Raw genomic sequence first — 19316 nt, 5'->3', positions numbered from 1 at the left:
CCCTGAACAGAGAAATTCCTTTATGATATTGGTTGGAAATTCTAACTTATATGGCATGTTTTTAAAATATACTTTTTTTTTTCTTCAGCCAAGAGACTTCTGAGGAGGGTAGCAAAGATTTTATAGACTTTCTAGGCTCCAATTTTATTTTCTCCTTCTATCTTATGTTTATTTAAACACTAATAATTTTAGGAATCACAAACAAGTGTAAGCGTTTCCATTTAAACCTCAGAGAGAAACGTAACTCCAACTTTAGCCACTAAATGTAGTTCTATATTAGCATGTTTTCATTTAAGTTCATATATGCTAAACCATTTGCACTACTAGAACAGATATTAAAAACACACAATCATCACTCTCAAAATATTATTTGTTCAGTTTAAATTTAGTAGGAGAGACAAATATAATCAAATACATTCGTGTGAATAGTTTTTAGAATGAGAACAAGCTTGACCTTTATCATATAAACTTTTATTTTTGAAAATCTAAGCAAAATGAAGGCTTCTACTTAAAAAATAAGCATAGTATTTAACTGCTAACATTAAGTCTTATTTTAAAAATCAATTACTTCAGAAAACTAGCACCTCCCAAGAAATAATACAGACCCTTCACTTCAAGAAATTAGAGTTCCTGTATCTGCACATATACTTATATGCATATTTAAATCTCTAATAAGTTTTCATACAACAAGCCTTACTGACAACTAAAATCAGTTAGCTACCATTTCATGTATTATAATTACATAGCAGAATAAGATACCCTGCTTCAGTTTTCTAGGCCAAGGGTCAGCAAACTTTCCTAAAAGGGCCAGATTTTAGGCTTGTGGGCCATACAGACACTGTTCCAACTAAAAACTCTGCCAATGTAGTGCTAAGATGGCCACACACAATATGTATTAAGTGGGTGTGACTGTGTTCCAATAAAACTTTATTTACCAAAATAGGTGGCTGGCCCATAGGCCATAGTTTGCTGACTCCTGCTCTAGGCAAACAGATTTGATATCAGTCTATAACACTTCCAGTGAATGTATTATCATGTTTCCCTTGAATCTAGTAGTTGTTACAAGGAACATTAGCTATTTAAGTGGTAAAGAAACCATGAAAATATTTCCTGAGGTCAGAATCTCAGATTAGACTGGGAAATTTAAATATGTTAATCAAATACACATTAAAATATAAGTCTAAAAATGCATAGTATTGGTATAATTAAATTTTATTAAACAATCTTACCTTAATCAAATGAAACAATCTAAATTCTAGCACATCACTGAAAACGTACAGTAAAGGTATGATTAAGTTTTATCAAACAATCTTACCTTAATCAAATGAAAGAATCTAAACTCTAGAACATCTCTGGTTTCAATTCAAAATATATCTGAATCAAAACTTCAGTTTCTTGTCAAATTCCTAGAGAAACAAAATTGAAAACCTTAAGTCAGCTTCCAGTTCCAGATAAGATGGGGTAATCACATGCCAACAAGTTAATGTAGCTATAAGACCTGGACAGAATGCATGGAACAACTACTAAGGAACTTTGAAAAGTAACAGTAGCAGGCCGATTAAAACAACCAGAATTTGATGTACCACTGAAGCAACCACAGGTTTACCATTTATTTCCCCCTCTGCTTTCATCCAGACTGAACATAATACAGGCCAAATGGAAAGCTTCAGGAGAAGCCCTCTATCTCTGGCTTGAGAGAGGGAAAGGGGTCTCTTAAGACTCACAAGGAAGTGTGCAAATCCCCCCGTTTTTTTCTCTCTTCACTCTCTCAAGCCCAGCCACCCATCACAGCTGTGGCAGCAGTGGCAATGGAGGTTACTAAGAACTAAAACTCTGAGAGAGGGAATCTACCTCTCTGATCACAGAAGCTGTGGTCCCAAGAGGATGTGGTGAATCCCTTTTGCTTCTCTCTCTGTCCTCCTGCCACTTGGCCCTGAATATGGGCACAGCTGCAGGGAGTGAACATTAAAGAGGGATAAAGATCCACTTTCTGATCAGAAAAGGGGAGCCATGCAGAATTAGAAATTACTGGGAGATCACAGACAAGGAACATGGGACAGCAACACCTCAAAGTTGTTTTATGAACTCCTGGACTCACCCTCGAGTGGCACATGCATACATCTGACCCAAACAAACATACACAGACTTTGAGAATTATGAACAGACCACCCCTCAAGTTCCAGACTGGCAATGCGTGGTACACATGTGGGACAGAAGCAAGTAATATGGCAAAAGTTTTGAAAATCAAACTGATGTTGTAACTACAATCCACAGAAATTTGCAGTGTGACTCTAACTGGGTTGACTGTCTACTAAAACAAATATATCAACATTTTGCATAGTATTTAAACAAGACCCAACGTCTCCTAACATAATAGTCAAATGTCCAGGATATAATCCAAAATTACTAGGTATACAAGGAATCAAAAAAACTCAACTTGCACAGGAAAAATACTAACATCAAGAAAACAAAGATATTGAAATTATCTAAGATATTAAAGATATTTAGAGCCATTATTACAGAATGCTTTAACAAGTAAGTGCAAACATTCTTGAAACAGAGATAAACTCAGAAAAAAAAATAGAAGATAAAAGAAAAACCAAATGGAAATTTTAGAAGTGGAAAAATACCAATAACCAAAATAAAAAGCTCACTAAATGAGCTCAATAGCCGAATGAAGACGACAGAAGAAAAAGTCAGCGAACTTACTACAGATGAATAAAAATGATCCAATCTGAACATAGACAAAGATTGGGGAGAAAAGGTCAACATCAATCACATTTCTGTACATTAACAATGAACAATTTGGAACCCTCACATTTAAAAATAATACCGTTCAAAATAGCTCCATAAAAAACAAATACTTGAGCATAAACATATTAGAACATGTACAAGAGCTATATGCTAACAACAACGAAATGCTGATGTATGCATCAGGAAAATCTGAGTAAGTAGAAAGATATCCTGTGTTCATAGATCAGAAAGCTCAACATTGTAAAGATGTCAATTCTCCCCAAACTGGTCTAGAAATTTAATGCAACTCCAATCAAAATTCCAGGATTTTTTGTAGTTATAGACAAGCTGATTCCAAGATTATTATGGAAAGGCAAAAGAACTAGAGAAGACAAAACTATTTTTAAAATAAATAAAGTTGAAGGAATTATACTACCTAATTTTAAGGCTTTAAGCTACTTACCAAGACAATGTGATATTGCTGAAGGGAGAGATCAATCAATGGAAAAGAATAGAGTGTTCACAAATATATCCACACAAACAGGGTCAACTGATTTTTGTCAAAGGTTCAAAGACATATAGTGAGGAAAGGATTGTCTTTTCAACAAATGGTGTTGGAACAACTGTGCATCCATATGCAAAGAAAAAAATAAAATTTCACCTAAACCCTCATGTTATACAAAAATTCACTCAAAATAAACTTAAATGTAAAATATAAAACTGTAAAACTTGTACCTAGAAAATGACAAAGAAGAAGAAAATCTTTGTTACCTGAAGTTAAGCAGAGTTCTGAGATATGACACCAAAAACATAATCCATAAAATTAAAAGTTATAAATTGGACTTCAACAAAATTAAAAATTTATGCTCTGGAAAGGTATCTTTAACATAACATAAGGACAAGCTACTGACAGGGAGATAATACCTGCAAATCGCTTATGGAACAAAGGACTTCTGTCCAACAAATATATAGAACACTCAAAACTCAACAGTAAGAAAACAATATAATTTAAATATGAGCAAAAGTACATGATTAGAATAGCTTAAAAAACAAACAAACAAACAAACAAAAACAACTGGTAATTCCAAATGCTGCTAAAGATACAGAGCAATAGGAAATCTCATTCATTACTGGTGGAAATAAAAAATGGCACAACCACCTGAAAGACAGTTTGGCAGTTTCTAACAGAGCTAAGTATACATTTATCATATGACACAGCAGTCAAACTTCTAGATACTTACTAAACTGAACTGAAAACTTGTATTCAGACAAAAACCTATACACCAATATTTAATGAAGCTTTATTCATAATCACCAAAACCTGGAAGCAACCAAAATGTCCGGGTGAATGGATAAACAAACTGTGGTATTCCTATACAATAAAATACTATGCAGAAATGAAAAGGAATGAACTATTTGATTTATGAAACAATATGAATAAACCTTAAATGTATTTTTCTAAATGAAAGAAGTCAGATCCAAAAGCAATATATTATACGATTGCATTCAGATGACACAATGGAAAATGCAAAACTACAGGAGATTTTGGTTGTCAGGAGAGGAGTTGGGGTATGGAGTAGTGGCTGACTACAAAGGGGATGCATGGAGAAATTTTTTAGTGTGATGAAGTTGTTCTGTATGACACTGAAGTGGTGTATACATGATGTTATGCATTTGTCAAAACCCACAGAACCGCACATCACAAAGACTGAACTTTAATGTATGCAAATTTTAAAAAATCAACAAAGATGCTGGGGGAATTTTAAGATAGAATGTAGTCCATGACAAATGAATCTGGCTGTATTATAAATGAATGGCATAACCCAACTAAAGGGGGTAGGGTAAATTTATTTCTCACAGGGGTACTGGTTAACAATTGTGAACTTGCTTTACTGAGATGGAACAAACAAGTAAATGGATGATCAAGGCCAGGTTTCTGTTAGAAAGGAAAGTTACAGATAAGCAAAGTGGGGAAGCCTAGAATGAACCCTGTGGTACTGGATTAGTCACAGACATCAGTATGAACTTAATATATATTATATATACAGCAAAATATATAATACAAATAGATAGGTACAGAAACAATTATAGATGTACATAAATGCATGATTAATATACAAATGTATTATTTCCTAGCTCTATCCTCTGAGAAGGCCTTGAAATGGTGATACCCCTGTATCAACAAGTATATCCAGTACCCAGAGAGACAATGGATCTAAACACAATTCTCCAATACAAGAAACCAGGGCTCCTGGTGGAAATGGCTGATTCTAGGGGTAGGGCAGAGAAAATATATGATAAGCCTGGAGTATCTTGTAGTACCAGAAATTAAGGAAGTATTCAAAAAAGAAAAGGACGGGACATGTCAAAGGAATACAGGGACCAACACTGGAACAATTTTAGCAACAAAATAACATAGTATTGAATTATAAGCCAATGTATAAAATAAGTATACATATTGATATAAATGACTGAATAAATAAATGGAAGAGAAGGGACAAAGGCTTACTTACAGAAGAAAACTTAATAACATATAGATATACCCTATCCATAAGATGAAACAATCTCCCACCCTTTTGATTGTGGGCTGAAATTAGCAACTCATTTCTAAAGAATATAATACAAAAAGACAAAAATATCAACTTTACAGTGAGGAAATCTGATAAACAGTACCTTAGCCAAGTAATGCTGTCATCATGCACTTTGATAAGATGTGAGGAAAAGGGCATTTCCCTCTGTGTATTCTTCCTAAAACTCATAACCTCAGTCTAATCACAAGAAAAGCATCAGACAAACACAAATTGAGAGACACTCTGCAAAATATCTGACTGGTACTAGTACTCAGAACTATCAAGTTTATGAAAAACAAAGAAAGGCAGAGAAACTGTCATAGACTATAGGAGATTTAGGGAGAGATGACAAATGTAACACGTAATCCTGGAATGGATTCAAGAACAGGAGACCCAGTGGAAAATCTGGCAAAATCTCAATTTGGAATCTGGAATTTGGTTGGTAGTAAGGTACCTGTTGGTTTCTTGGTTTTGAAAAATGCACTTGGTTTTGTAAACTGTTATTATTATGGCAAGCTGTGTGAGGAATATAAAGGAATATAAAACTCTTTGTATTATCTTTGTAACTCTTCTATACACCTAAACTTCTACCAAAATAAAAAGGTTGTTTTTAATGGTCAAAGGACCTGAATAGATCCTTCACCAAAGAGAATATAACAAAACATACGACAAAATGCGCAACATCACTAGCTATCAGGAAAGTGAAAAATGAAACTCATTATCAGGTACCACTACAAATCTATTAGAATGGCTAAAATGAGAAAGATTGAACATAACAAGTGCTGACAACTGTGCAGAACAACTAGAACACTCATACATTGCTGATGGAAATACAAAGTAGAAATAGCCATTTTAGAAAACAGTTTGTCAATTTCTTGACAATAAACATCTACCATATGACCCACCAATCCCATACCTATGTATTTTTACCCGACAGAAATGAGAACTCATTTGCACAAAATCCTATACACAAATGTTTATAGAAGCTCTATTCAAAATAGCTAAAAACTGGAAACAACTCAAATGTCCTCCAATTAATAAACTTATAAACAAACTGTGGTACATCCATACAACTGAATACTACTCAGTAATAAAAAGGAATAAAATATCAATACACAGAACAACTTATATGAATCTTATAAGGCATATGCTGAGTAAATGGATATGTAACAGTCTTAAATGGCTTCATGCTCTATTATTCCACTTCATGACCATTTTTGAAAAGACAAAAGTAAAATGGCAGAGTTACCAGGTATTGAGGGGTGGTGGGGAGCACAGCTACACAGGGATAACACAAGGAGTTTTTTGAGCTAAGGAAACTATTCTGGATATTGACTGTGATGGTGGTTAGATAAATCTACACATGTTGAAATATATCAACTATACATAGGAAAAGTCAGTTTTACTGCATGTTCATTTAAACAAATAAAATTTATGATACTTAAAAGAATTTTAAATCAAAGGCCTTTTCAGGATTATTTAGTTTGGATCTTATAGTCTGTGAAAATCCTCTTGTTTATTCTGCCTACTTTTCAGATAGAGCAAGTGACAAATAGCTCAGTCGTGACATGTAAAATCACTAGAGGGATCAATGGTCTAAATGTCAGTTCCCCTAAGCAATGTATCACCTGCAAAGGAGTCGGATCTGCTCATCACCACTATACCACCTAATTGAAAAGTAAATCCTGACATCTGCTTAGTGGTATCATAAAAGAACTTTCATTAAAGCTCTTTTAAAAATACTGATTTACAGTCAGTAGAGAATTCCACATTGTTGGTCAGGGAGAGGAATATGATTAATTCTGCTTCCATTGCATAATAAGCATTCTGAAAATAAAAAGTAAAACAGGCCAGGCAAGGTGGCTCATGCTTGTAATCCCAGGACTTTGGGAGGCCAAGGTGGGCAGATCACCTGAGGTCAGGAGTTTGAGATCAGCCTGGCCAACATGGTGAAACCCTGTCTCTACCAAAAATACAAAAAAATTAGCTGGGTGTGGTGGCACACGCCTGTAATCCCAGCTACTCGGGAGGCTGAGTCATGAGAATCACTTAAGCCTGGGAGACAGAGGTTGCAGTGAGCTGAGATCGTGCCACTGCACTCCAGCCTGGGTGACAGAGTGAGATTCCATCTCAAAAAAAAAAAAAAAAAAAGTAAAACAATCATTTGTTTCTAACTTTTTTATCAGGGAAAAAATAGTCGCTTTATTTGAATAAGAAGGATGAGGAATGCAAGCTGGAAAACACAGTATTTCAGAAGTATCTCTACTCTTCTGCAAGAATTTCTTTATCGTACTTCAACTAATACAGTACACTACAAGCTTACAGTGAATTATTACTATACTATACATGCATGTGGTCACAAAATATAAAAATCTACATAGTAGAGGAATTTAAATTTTTTAAAACTAAGTATAAAGGTACTACCTCTTCTGAACACTTTCTATCATGTTATTTAATCTATCCGGTTCCTATATGTACCTTAGGTATTATTTTTAAAAATCATATTTAGCCAACTATTTCCATTTAACCTAAACTCAATTATTTGTTTTTAAGGATACTGTTGTTTCTCAGTTGGGCTAGTAAATTTAGCAACACCTTCAGATTATTATATTTAAAAGAATATGAGGTTTTTTTTAAAAGCCGATCAGCAACTGCACTAATTTCAAATGAAAAACAAAAAGCCTCTATAAGGAACAGTTTTTGCCTTAAGGCCTTTTCTTGTCATAATATTACATCCAATTATAAGTTAAATGATCTGCTTCAAGAATTTAGGTTATTTTCCCCAGGAACACATTTGGAAAAACTGATGACATTACCTGGTACCATATCCTTTCTAACTGAAGCCATGTGTGTGCAGTAGCTATAATTCACTAAGGTCAGTTTAGTTTTGACACCCATTAAAACCCACTGAATGGAGTACCTATTGCAAATCTGTATGCTTACTGCTCCATGTAATCTTCTCACTTGATGTTCAACTTACTAAACAAAGGCTGTTTTATTAATAATAATCAAAATCTGACTTCCAAAGATGCACTGCACCTGTCAAGTTTCAGTAGGTTAGTAAATTTCCTGTCTCTTCTCTCTGTAGCATTGCGTGTGTTTAAGCCACTACTATATTTTAACGTCCATAAACACAGGAGTTTTTTCCCATCTTTTTCAAAGAATCAAGAAAACTTCAGTTAATTAGTATTACACCATTCACAGTTAAACTTCCAGCTCTCTTCAAAAGTTGCCAATTAATAAGAATTTTTACATATGAACTAAACCCAACAGGATGCTTTACCTTACTGGCCACTGAAATGCTAAGTTCACAGAAATCAACATTACCTAGTAACATTTTAAAGATTAAACCACCTATCTCTATAAAAGTAGCTACTACTTTCCTTCACCCAAATTAGTATCATCCAAACTTAAATATCACAATAGCCATCTCTACACTTAAGCAAATCAAATGAACTTTCCACCCATTATTCCAAAAGTTCTTCTTTCAGAAATGAAGTTTTATATAAAATATATTTAGGCTATTTGTTTAGAAACATTAAAGGTCAGAGTAAGAAATTATCCATAAATAATGTTAAATCATCAAAGAATCAAGAAGGGATTTGGGATGGAGAACTTGGTATGTACTGAAATTAAGAAGGCCTCATGTGACACTTAACACTATGTAGCCCAAACCTGTGTTACAAGTATATTTAACCACTTGCTAATAGTTCTGATAAAAAGTTTTATGATTGAAATCAATGCCTGTGTAGACTATAAATCTCATATACCTATGCTTACTCCAATCCACCATTACTGAAGTTTCCTGTTGCTACATTGGGAAACTACATGATACAGAATTGTAACCAGGACTATCACTAAGAAAACTACAAATAACTGTCTTTTAGAAGGCATTTAACGATTGGTAAGAATACCGCAGTTTTTCCATGAAGGGTAGACCCACACTCGGCACACAGTGGGAGCACAAGAGAGAATTGTATATGAGGAAGACAGAAGCTCTAAGAGCAGTGACCAACAGATAGTAAATCTCTTCCATTATTTTAAAAGTCTATCTATCTCAGAAAAGCCATATTGAAAAATTTATTTTAATTTGCTTCTGAGTTGGCAGTTCTTCACTATAGGTGAATACTGGTTTAAAGCAACTGTTGATTTTTTTTTTTTTAATTGGGTAAGTACTCTCTGACTGTTGAATTTAGGAGGTGAAAGCAAGGCTGGGAACCATGGTTCATGCCTATAATCCCATCATTTTGGGAGGCCAAGGTGTAAGGATAGTTTGAGCCCAGGAGCTCAAGACCAGCCTGGGTAACATAGTGAGACTCCATCTCTACAGAAGATGTAAAAAATAGCCAGATGTGGTACAGTGTGCCTATAGTCCCAGTTCATTGGGAGGCTGAGGTAGGAAGACTGTTTGAGCTGAGGAGGTCAAGGCTACAGTGAGCCTGTGCTCATACCAATGCACTCCAGCCTGGGTGACAGAGCCAGACCCTTTCTCAAAAATAACAGTAATAATAATAATAGGAGGAGGAGGAGGAAAAAGCAAAACAGAGCTGCCTTTAGCACTTTAGAGTCTTTACCAAGAAAAGTAAAATGGAGTACATGGTCATTCTTAAGGCCTTTTTAAAAATTCCTCAGTGGGTATCTGATTAAATCTTAAATTGTCCTCTACGTCTGGATTTTTGAACTCAAAATTCCTCACTGCTTTTGAGGCAGAAAATAGAAAAAAAGAGAGATAAATGAGGTTTCTAACTCAATGCAAAGAAAAAACAAAGTAAGCCTTTGTTAACAGTATCTGTTAAGCATCTAGTATGTAAAACACTGCTGTAGTGATGGGATGAGGAAAGGGCCAAAACAAAGAACACTAGTACTGGCTTTCAAAGAGCTTACATAAATATGGAATACATGAAGAATTCTTTATAAAGCAATGCTATATGTTTTGCTTGTTTTTATAAGTATACTGCTAGACAGGCAAGGGCAGATACTATGTCTGTCTTGTTTACCACAATAGCCCCAGTGCCTACTACAATGACTAGACACAGCAAGCACTAAAAAAAATTTGTTGTATAAATGAAGACTTTCAACAGCTATGTCAATACTGACACTTGGCTTCCTTGACTCCACTGATCTAGCCCTCTTTCACAGGCAGAACAATGGCCCTCCAAAGATGTCTGTGCCCTTAAGCACTGGAATCTTACATGGCAAAAGGGACTTGCAGTTGTAATTAAGGTTAAGGAACTTGAGATGGGAGAGATTACTCTGTATTATCCAGGTAGGCCCAATCTCATCACGTGAGGCTTTTAAAGTGGAAGAGGAAGACAGAAGGTGGATCAGAGAGTTTAAATCAAAGGAGAAGGAAATACTGGAAGCTTGAGAGGGACTTGACCTTTGTTACTGGCTTTGAAGATGAAGGAGGGCCACATGCCAGGGAACGAGGGTGGAATGTAGGTGCTAGAAAGGGCTCTGATCAAGACAAATGCTACAACCACAAGGAAGTGAATTCTACCAAAACCCCATATAAGCAAGGAAACTGATCTTGCCCTACAGCCTCCAGAAAGGAACATGGCCATGCTGAAATTTTTATTTTAACCCAATGAGACCTGGATTGGCCTACTGACTCACAGAACTGTAAGATTAAAAAGCTTTCTGTTTAAGCTACCAAGTTTGTATTGATTTATGATGGTAGCAATAGAAAACTAATATGCCCCTTATCGCTTCTACTCTAGCAACCCAAATATATAGCTTTTCTTGTCAACACCCTCATACTGGTTCAATAAAAGATTTAACATTCTGAAATGCTTTGATATGATCATAATCTCCTATTCTTACCTCTTCTGCTTCATATTCCCTACATCTGTCATTATCAAAGAAAGACCTTGTTTAAAAGAACAATATGTAGAAACAAAATGCCACTTATCAATCATGAATTAGTATTTTCTAGTTAGAATGTTTGGTCAGCTTTATATCCAAAAGTATAAAACGACACAACAGAATAGTTGTAACAAACTGCAAATTTCATATGCCTTGCAACATTGCAGTACCAAGGACCCAAACTGAAATGTGTAATTAAACAACCCAGTGTGTCAAATTCTGATTTACTTTTAAAGAAACTGTATTTTAAATCTGGAACCATTTCTTTGCCTCTTTATATTTATGCACTTGCTCTAAAATATTAAAAACAACCTCATAAACAATCTGTTTAACAGTAATTAGAATTTTATCTAGTTAAAACAACAGCAGAGCATGCCACAACACAGATGGCACGAAACTTTCTCCTTGCCTGATTAGTATCAAAAAATTGTTCTCCAATTTCATGATTAGGAAAAATTTTGTCACAGGCTATCTCACAAAATACTAGTGAAAGGACAGTTTTATTAAGGAAGTCTTTGCTCTGCATATATCTTAATTATTTCTCAATGTAAAAAATTGTCTTACTACTCTGATAAAACCCAGCCAAATAAGTGATTAAGGAATCATAACGGATAGAAGTCTGTACCACTGATTTCACTCTAGTTCCAATTCCTTAAGCACACTAATTCTTTTTGGAGTAGAGGTTCCCAGACTATGATGCATGAATCACCTGGGGCGTGTTTAAAACTTCCAATGACCAAGTTCTAACCCATACCAATTAAATCAAAAGGTCTGGGGATAAGAGAAGCATAAAAGTTTTTAAACTCCCCAAGTGGCTCCAGTATGGTTTAAGGCATGGTACAGTGCACTGAATGGAGTCAGGAGGCCTGGGATCTGGCACTGGCCGTGCCACCAGAAAGCTTGGGTACGTCACTGGGTAGCCATTTCCTCATCTATAAAAATATAGGATTGGACAAGTTATTTCTAATATCTAACATTTTATAAGAGGATGAGATTCCTTAGTTTTCTTCAAAAGATTAAATCACCTCAACATTTAAACTATGCAAAAAAATTGAAATCCATGATCTGATGATGCTTATTCCTACCTGTTAAAATCTTATTTTTATAAAGATTATTTTATTGTAGAGATCAAATTCCACTACATTTCAATTGCACAGATTTTTATATATCCTTATGCTCGTCCATGTCATAAAAGGGTATATATGTTAGGAATGACTGGAAGCTTGAATTATCTCAAAATACAGCTTGCTATCAGATTATTTCTAGAATTCCTATTAAAATATACTGCATGTATTCTGATTTTCTTGAATAGCATTCCTGGTTTTGCTTAGCTCCTGAAGATACAAAATGACTTGAACTTTTCATTAACATTATTTCATAAAAGCAAATCATTAAGGAAACAAGAAACAGTTGAAATAATCCCTGAGTATCAAGTTATTCTGTATACAGTCTCAAACCAAATTCTTACCCTTGACCAGCCCTCTTACAAATGTACACTACCAGTTATGAGGGTGCTTGGAAAAAGGTTAATTCATTCAACAAGTTAAGCATTTTTATAGTTCTAGAGTTTGGGGACCGGGTGGCGGACTTCTAATACATCCCTGCAGTGATCCCTGCCTTCTGATAGTCACATGTTGTGTAACCCTCTTTAAGTGTGGGCTAGACCTAGTAACTTGCTTATAAAGAAGAAAATATTGGCCAAGCATGGTGGTTCACGCCTGTAATCCCAAGACTTTGGGAGGCCAAGGCAGGAGGATCACTTGAGCCCAGGAGTTCAAGACCAGCCTGGGCAACATAGTAAGACTCTGTCTCAATTTTAAAAAATAAAGAAAATATGGCAACAGTGATGGGAAGTCACTTCTGTAATTAGGTTATAAAAATTGTGATGTGCTTCTTGCTAGCACTCTCTTTTGCTGGCACTTTTTCTTGCCCTCTTGCTTGTTTGCTCTAAGTCAACTGCCATATTGTGAGATGCTCTATGGGGCCCTTTGGCACGGGTCCAAGGGAGGCCTCTGGCCAACAGCCTGAGAAGAAATGAATCCTGCCTTATGAGTGACCTAGAAAATGGATCCTTTCACATCAAGATTTCTGATGAGACTTCAGGGCCTGTCAACACATTGGTTCATAACCTTGTAAGAGACCCAGCACCTATGCTGTTCCTGGATTCCTGACTCACTGCAATATAATAAATGTGTGTTTTGAGTGGCTATGTTTTAAAGTAATTTGTTATGCAACAATGGGTAACTAATATAGGCATGTAGCAATGAATAAAAACACTGCAAAGAACCAATAGTTGAGTAATAACATAGATCAAGGTATCGACAATCCAGTAATGGGTGAGACATGTAAATAAATGTAATAAAGTATTTTAGGGGCTCTGATAAAAGCATACATGTGTTTGAATGCCACATGCAGGGTTTTTTAAAAAAAAGAAAAAAGTATACATGTGAGGGGTAAGGTACAGACATAAGAAAGGATATGTATATAAAAAGGCTCAGGCACTGATGTTCTTTAAAAGGGAAGAATGTGAATTATAAGCATCAAAGAAATACAATGGTCACTTTGGAAAACTAAAGGTAATCCCAATTATTTCCCACCTATTCAAGAAAACTGCTGCAGCAATTTTCTCTTCCTTCTACTGCATTGTCAAATATTCCCTCTCTACTGGATTATTCCTATCACATTAAACATAGAACCAAAAAATTTTTTAAAGCCCACTCTCTTAACTCTACACACCAAATGTGCATAGTTCCCCCTTTACAATAAAACTCAAAAGTGTTATCTACACTCACTGTCTCCACATCTCCCATTTTCTCCTGAATCCATATCAACCAAGCTTTTCATCCCATCTGTCTACCAACTTGCACTTATTTAAGGTCACCAACATCTTCCACATTGCTAAACACAACAATCGATTCTCAGACTTCCTCTTATTTTACCTATGAGCAGCAGCTGACACAAACAATAATTCCGTCCTTGAAATACATGGTTCTCAAAATACCCACCTCTACTGGTTTTAATCTTATTAGGTTGGTGCAAAAATAATTGCGGTTTTGTACCGTGAATTTTAAATCATTATATTATAACTAGGCTCAAACACATCTTTATTCATCAAAATAGGAAACATTACAATCAACACATTTTTGCCAATGAGAAATAAGTTTATTTATTCCTGTAGTGTAAAAATGTGTGATCTGGGATTCGATAAACTCTTGGAAAGCTTTTTCTGCATTCCGGTTGTGGAAACATCTTCCCTGCAAAAAGTTGCTGAGATGCTTGAAGAAGTGGTAGTCAGTTGGCAAGAAGTCAGGTGAATACGGTGGATGAGGCAAAACTTTGTGACCAATTCATTCAACTTTTGAAGCGTTGATTGTGCGACGCATTGTCAGGCATTGTTGTGCCGAAGGACTGGGCCCTTTATGTTGATCAATGCTGGCTGCAGGCGTTGCAGCTTTCCATGCATCTCAGAGATTTGTTGAGCATACTTCTCAGATGTAATGGTTTTGCTGGAACTCAGAAAGCTGTAGTGGATCAGACCGGCAGCAGACCATCAAACAGTGACCATGAACATTTTGGTACAAGTTTGGCTTTGGGAAGTGCTCTGGAGCTTCTTCTCAGTCCAACCACCAAGCTGGTCATCAGCGGTTGTCATATAAAATCCACTTACCAACGCACGTCACAATCTGATCAAGAAATGGTTCATTGTTGTTACACAAAGTAAGAGAAGACAACACTTCAAAATGACGATTGTTTTTATTTTCAGTCAGCTCATGAGGCACCCACTTATCGAGCTTTTACAACCTTCTAATTTGCTTCAAATGCTGAATGACCGTAGGATGGTTGATGTTGAGTTCTCGGCAACTTCTAGTGTTGTAAGAGGATCAGCTTCGATGACTGCTCTCAATTGGTCGTTGCCAACTTTCGATGGCCGGCCACAACACTCCTCATCTTCATGGCTCTCGTCTCCTTTGCAAAAGTTCTTGAACCACCACTGCACTGTACCTTTGTTAGCAATTTCTGGGCCAAATGCATTGTTGATGCTGCGAGTTGTCTCTGCTGCTTTATGACCCATTTTGAGCTTGAATAAGAAAATCACTTGAATTTGCTTTTTGTCTAACATCATTTCCATAGTCTAAAATAAATATAAAATAAACAGCAAGTAATAAGTCATTAGCAAAACAAAGCAAGAAATGCACATTAAAATTATGTATAACATAACCACATTTATTTAAGAATGTATTCCAATACCAAACAGCAAATTTAAACAATGCAAAAACCGCAATTATGTCTGCACCAGCCTAACACTCCATGCTCACTCCACTTCAGTCACATTAGCCTCCTCCTTGTTCCTTGAACATACTAGGCACATACTTTCCTCAAATCTGTTACCCTTGCTATACCTTAGAACAGGAATGTTCTTCCCTGAGATATCTGCACAGATTCCTTGTAGGTCTTCACTCAAATGTCACAATCCTTCCCAGGCCTGCCCTCCTCCAACTGCCATGCCTTCCAACACTCCCCCATCCCCTTTCCCTCCTTTATTTTGCTATCTGATACAGTATATATTTTATCTGTTAGTTTCAGTTTCCCTCTCAGCTAGAATGTAAGCTCCATAGAGGCAGAAATTTTTGTCTGTTTTGTTTACTGTTGTATGTGATACAACAGTACCTGGCAATAGTAGGAATGGTATTAATATTTGTTTAATGAATGAATGAACCAACCAAGGGAATTCTCTCACTGATTTAATGTAATATAGGGGAGTAATTTAATAGTTTCAAAGGTACCAAAATATTACATTCATATTTCAATCATTGTGATTTGTGTTCTGACAGATTTAACACCCTCATTATACACACCAGGGCTACATTAAATTAGTTTGCATTCCCCTGAAAACATACCAATCAGGAGAAAACATCCAGAATTGTCTTAGACAACAAGGAGCAACAAGACTGATTTTAAAAAATAGTTTTCCATGGATAATCTAAAGTAGACAATCCACATACAATATGTCACAAAATCTGATACAGACTTTCAAAGTCTAGAGGTGAAAGAGAAGGTAAGTAAAAATTTCAAATTTTGTTAATACACAAACACACACACACACAAACTCTAAGGAGATTTTATCAATTCTTTCATAGGTAACTTGTAACCTTTGATGTGTTTTCCATCCATTTGCCAATATACGTATTTTTTTACTTCTCTTTTTCTAAGCTATCAGTGATTTTAAAAAAAAGTTTAGCTGAGACTATATTTACACAGTGTCCCAAAGACAAAAACAAGACTTGATTGTGCTGAGATAAAATACTTATAAATATCATTTTTACATTTGTATGTATATGTTCTCTACACATTTCCCAAGTGCTTTCACATCTTTATTATGCTCTTCACACTGACACGAATAAATAGGCAGGCAGATTTTATCACATCCTCCCCCACCTCCCACATACATACACATACTTTGCAGATGGAAAAAAGTGACTCTCAAAGAGATTAACTGGCCTGCTCAAGGTCACAGAGCTACAAGCAGTTCAACCTGAACTATAATTAGGTTTTTTTGAATCCAAGTTCACTATTTTCTTTCACAACATATTACCTCACCCAGTAATTAAAGAAAGGTACATTGCATTTATCTATAAAGACAATATAAGTATCTTCCTTCTGGATTAGAGATTTTCACATTCCAATCCATTATAAAAGTGCTTTGCAGATGGTACAAATATGCTACTCTTCTTATTTTTTAAAAAAGAAAAGTCCAAGAAAGTAAAAATAAAGAAAATTGAGTCAAGCAGTAGTAACATGAGATTAATGGTTACTTTCTGCACACAGGATCAATGTTTTAGAACAACCCCTGAACTATCAAACAGATACCAAATACCACTTCAAGTGCCAGAGGAAGATATTTAACAGATGCCATTCTGGGTAAAATTGCCGTTTATTACTGCCAGAACCCATACCTACATCACTGTCTGAAAAATCCTGGTAATCTGGACTAAAAATAATAAGAATGAATTATTTTTACCCTTCTCTCCTAAGATTTAGCTCAGGTTCAGATAAACAAATGGTTCCATGAGTCACTTCATCTGGACTTCTTCCTGTCTCCTTTAATATTCTAAGAAGAGAGAAAAGAGATTCCTTTATCATTCCAGCTGCAAGAACACTCTAAGGCAATCCAAAAGTGGGTCACAAACCAAAGACCTCAAAGAGAGTACATTTTATGTAAGATTAAAAACTCTGTTCTTCCCACCATCAGAGACCAACTGCATGTCTCTGACCCATATTAAAATTCCTTACTATAAATCTAGATTCATTTTTGAAGCCTAGTCAGGCTTACTTGGGACTCTCAAACTGCAAATACAGCTGCATGCCCAGTGGGCAACAGCCCACATGGAATTAATGGAATCTGGCCTAGGTAGGGAGAGGAACTGTTTTCTAGGGCCAAGGCCGACTAAACTAAAAATAGGTAAGGCTTCAGTACACATGGTTTTGGCTTTGTGGGACAGTATTTGCTACCCTGAATACTCTTTTCTTTTCTTCTCTCATTTCTCAGCCAATACTAAGGAACTGGCATTTTACATCAGACTTTATTACAACTCCTCCAAAAAAACAGATGGTCAGAGAAGTTTAAATAATTTAACTATGAAGGTAAAAAAGACACCTACTACAAAGGAAATATGTGATCTAGTTAATAATGGTTTGAGACTAATGCCCTAGGTAATAAAAGTGATCTTAGTCTGGAATATCCACTGCAAAGCGTGTACTAGACTGAGGCAAACAAGGCATCTAGGGTACAAAATTTAAGGAGACACTTACTCTCCAGGTAGTACAAGCACAGGATTGACATCTGAGAGTCAGTGTCTCCTTAAATTTTGTAACTTAGGCGCCCCCCTTGCCTCACCCTCCTTGGAGCCCAGATCCACAGTGATACCTAGATGTTCATCAAAGGCATAGGAGATTTTTTGTGAATACAAAAATTTGAAACAAAATCTGAGCAAAATCTGAAGTTTGAGATCCTGATCACACGCATCATTATTATCTTCTGAATATAATAAGAAAAAAGTAAAGGCTTGACATTTTCACACATTACGAGGATGAAGTTGCTTCAGAAAAGGAAAACATTTATGGTATAAATGGAAAAGTATGCAATGTTTATAGGGAGATTTCCACTTCTGAATATGAAGGACATTCTGAATATGTCTGGAAATATTCTTCTCCCTAACAACCAGAAATTGGATAAAATAGAGGAAACTATTTGCTGGCACTGAACAAAGGCAGCACAAGTCTATGATACCAGACTATTGCCCTAAAAGGGCAATAATAAGAGGGCCCTCCAGCTTCTTCTGCCTGGAGGTAATTTACAAACAATGGCGCAGGGAAAGGTAACCTCATAAGAACCTAGGAACATTGCTGAATTGAAAAGACATATATCAGAGTTTAGGGAGGCCAAAACAGCTAGAATTCAGGGGGAGGGGGAGGGGGCAGATGCCTGAGAGAAGAGATCAACACGGAAAGAGATCCCAAAAAATGCACAGCAGTCCTACTGGATCTTTGGCTGAATACAAGTTATACATGTGAAGGGTGAACCCCCAAGAGGCTGGGCAAAATAAAACATCAACCTTTAGAAAAAGAAAATTACCAGGAGTTGTAAGATAAACAACTGTCAGTGCTCACAAAAGGCCAGGAATTGTTAAAATTTGTATTACCCAAAGTGGTGAAATCTTGCTGAATAGCAGGGCAGCCATGAGTGACTCCAGAAGGACCATGCATTAGAAGTGAGGTTAAATTAGTCCTTAAGGCTACTCTAGATTCTCCCTGAAGCTGCATAAAAATAAGCTTTGAAAGGATCGAACTTATCTGTAAGTAACAGTGGCATACTAGAAAAAAACCAACATCCTTTAAAATAATGCAACCAAATCCAGCAAATAACATAAAATTCACAATAATGAGCATTCGATAAAAAACTATTAGACCTATCAAGAAGCAATAAAATGTGACTTGTGAACTAGAAAAACAGTCAATATTAACAGAACCAGAAATGAAAGAGATGATCAAATTAAGAGATGAGAACATTAAAATAGCTAAAACAAATGTTTCCTCAACAGCATAAGAGAAAACCCAAACACAATGAGGAGACAAAGAAACATAAAAGAA

At 35.8% G+C, this 19316-nt stretch overlaps 1 protein-coding gene and 1 pseudogene across 2 annotated transcripts in view; both read right to left on the bottom strand.

Annotated features, from left to right (window-relative positions):
• Nucleotides 1-19316, bottom strand: part of GLCE (glucuronic acid epimerase) — a 111654-nt gene that overhangs the window by 60428 nt on the left and 31910 nt on the right. The window contains exon 2 of one of the 2 annotated variants that reach the window (XM_001174876.6): nucleotides 1316-1406. The gene's annotated coding sequence lies outside the window, so the exon portion shown is untranslated. Of the gene's footprint in view, nucleotides 1-1229; nucleotides 1245-1315; nucleotides 1407-19316 lie in introns of those variants that run through there. The other variant, XM_063794182.1, reaches the window with a different exon arrangement.
• LOC129137141 (histone-lysine N-methyltransferase SETMAR-like) overlaps nucleotides 1415-19316 on the bottom strand; it is a 49862-nt pseudogene continuing 31960 nt past the window's right edge.

The sequence above is a fragment of the Pan troglodytes genome, chromosome 16 (assembly GCF_028858775.2).
Source record: "Pan troglodytes isolate AG18354 chromosome 16, NHGRI_mPanTro3-v2.0_pri, whole genome shotgun sequence".
Classification (NCBI taxonomy): Eukaryota; Metazoa; Chordata; class Mammalia; order Primates; family Hominidae; genus Pan; species Pan troglodytes.
The sequence above is the reverse complement of the archived record's forward strand: the minus strand, read 5'-3'. Positions and strand labels throughout refer to the sequence as shown.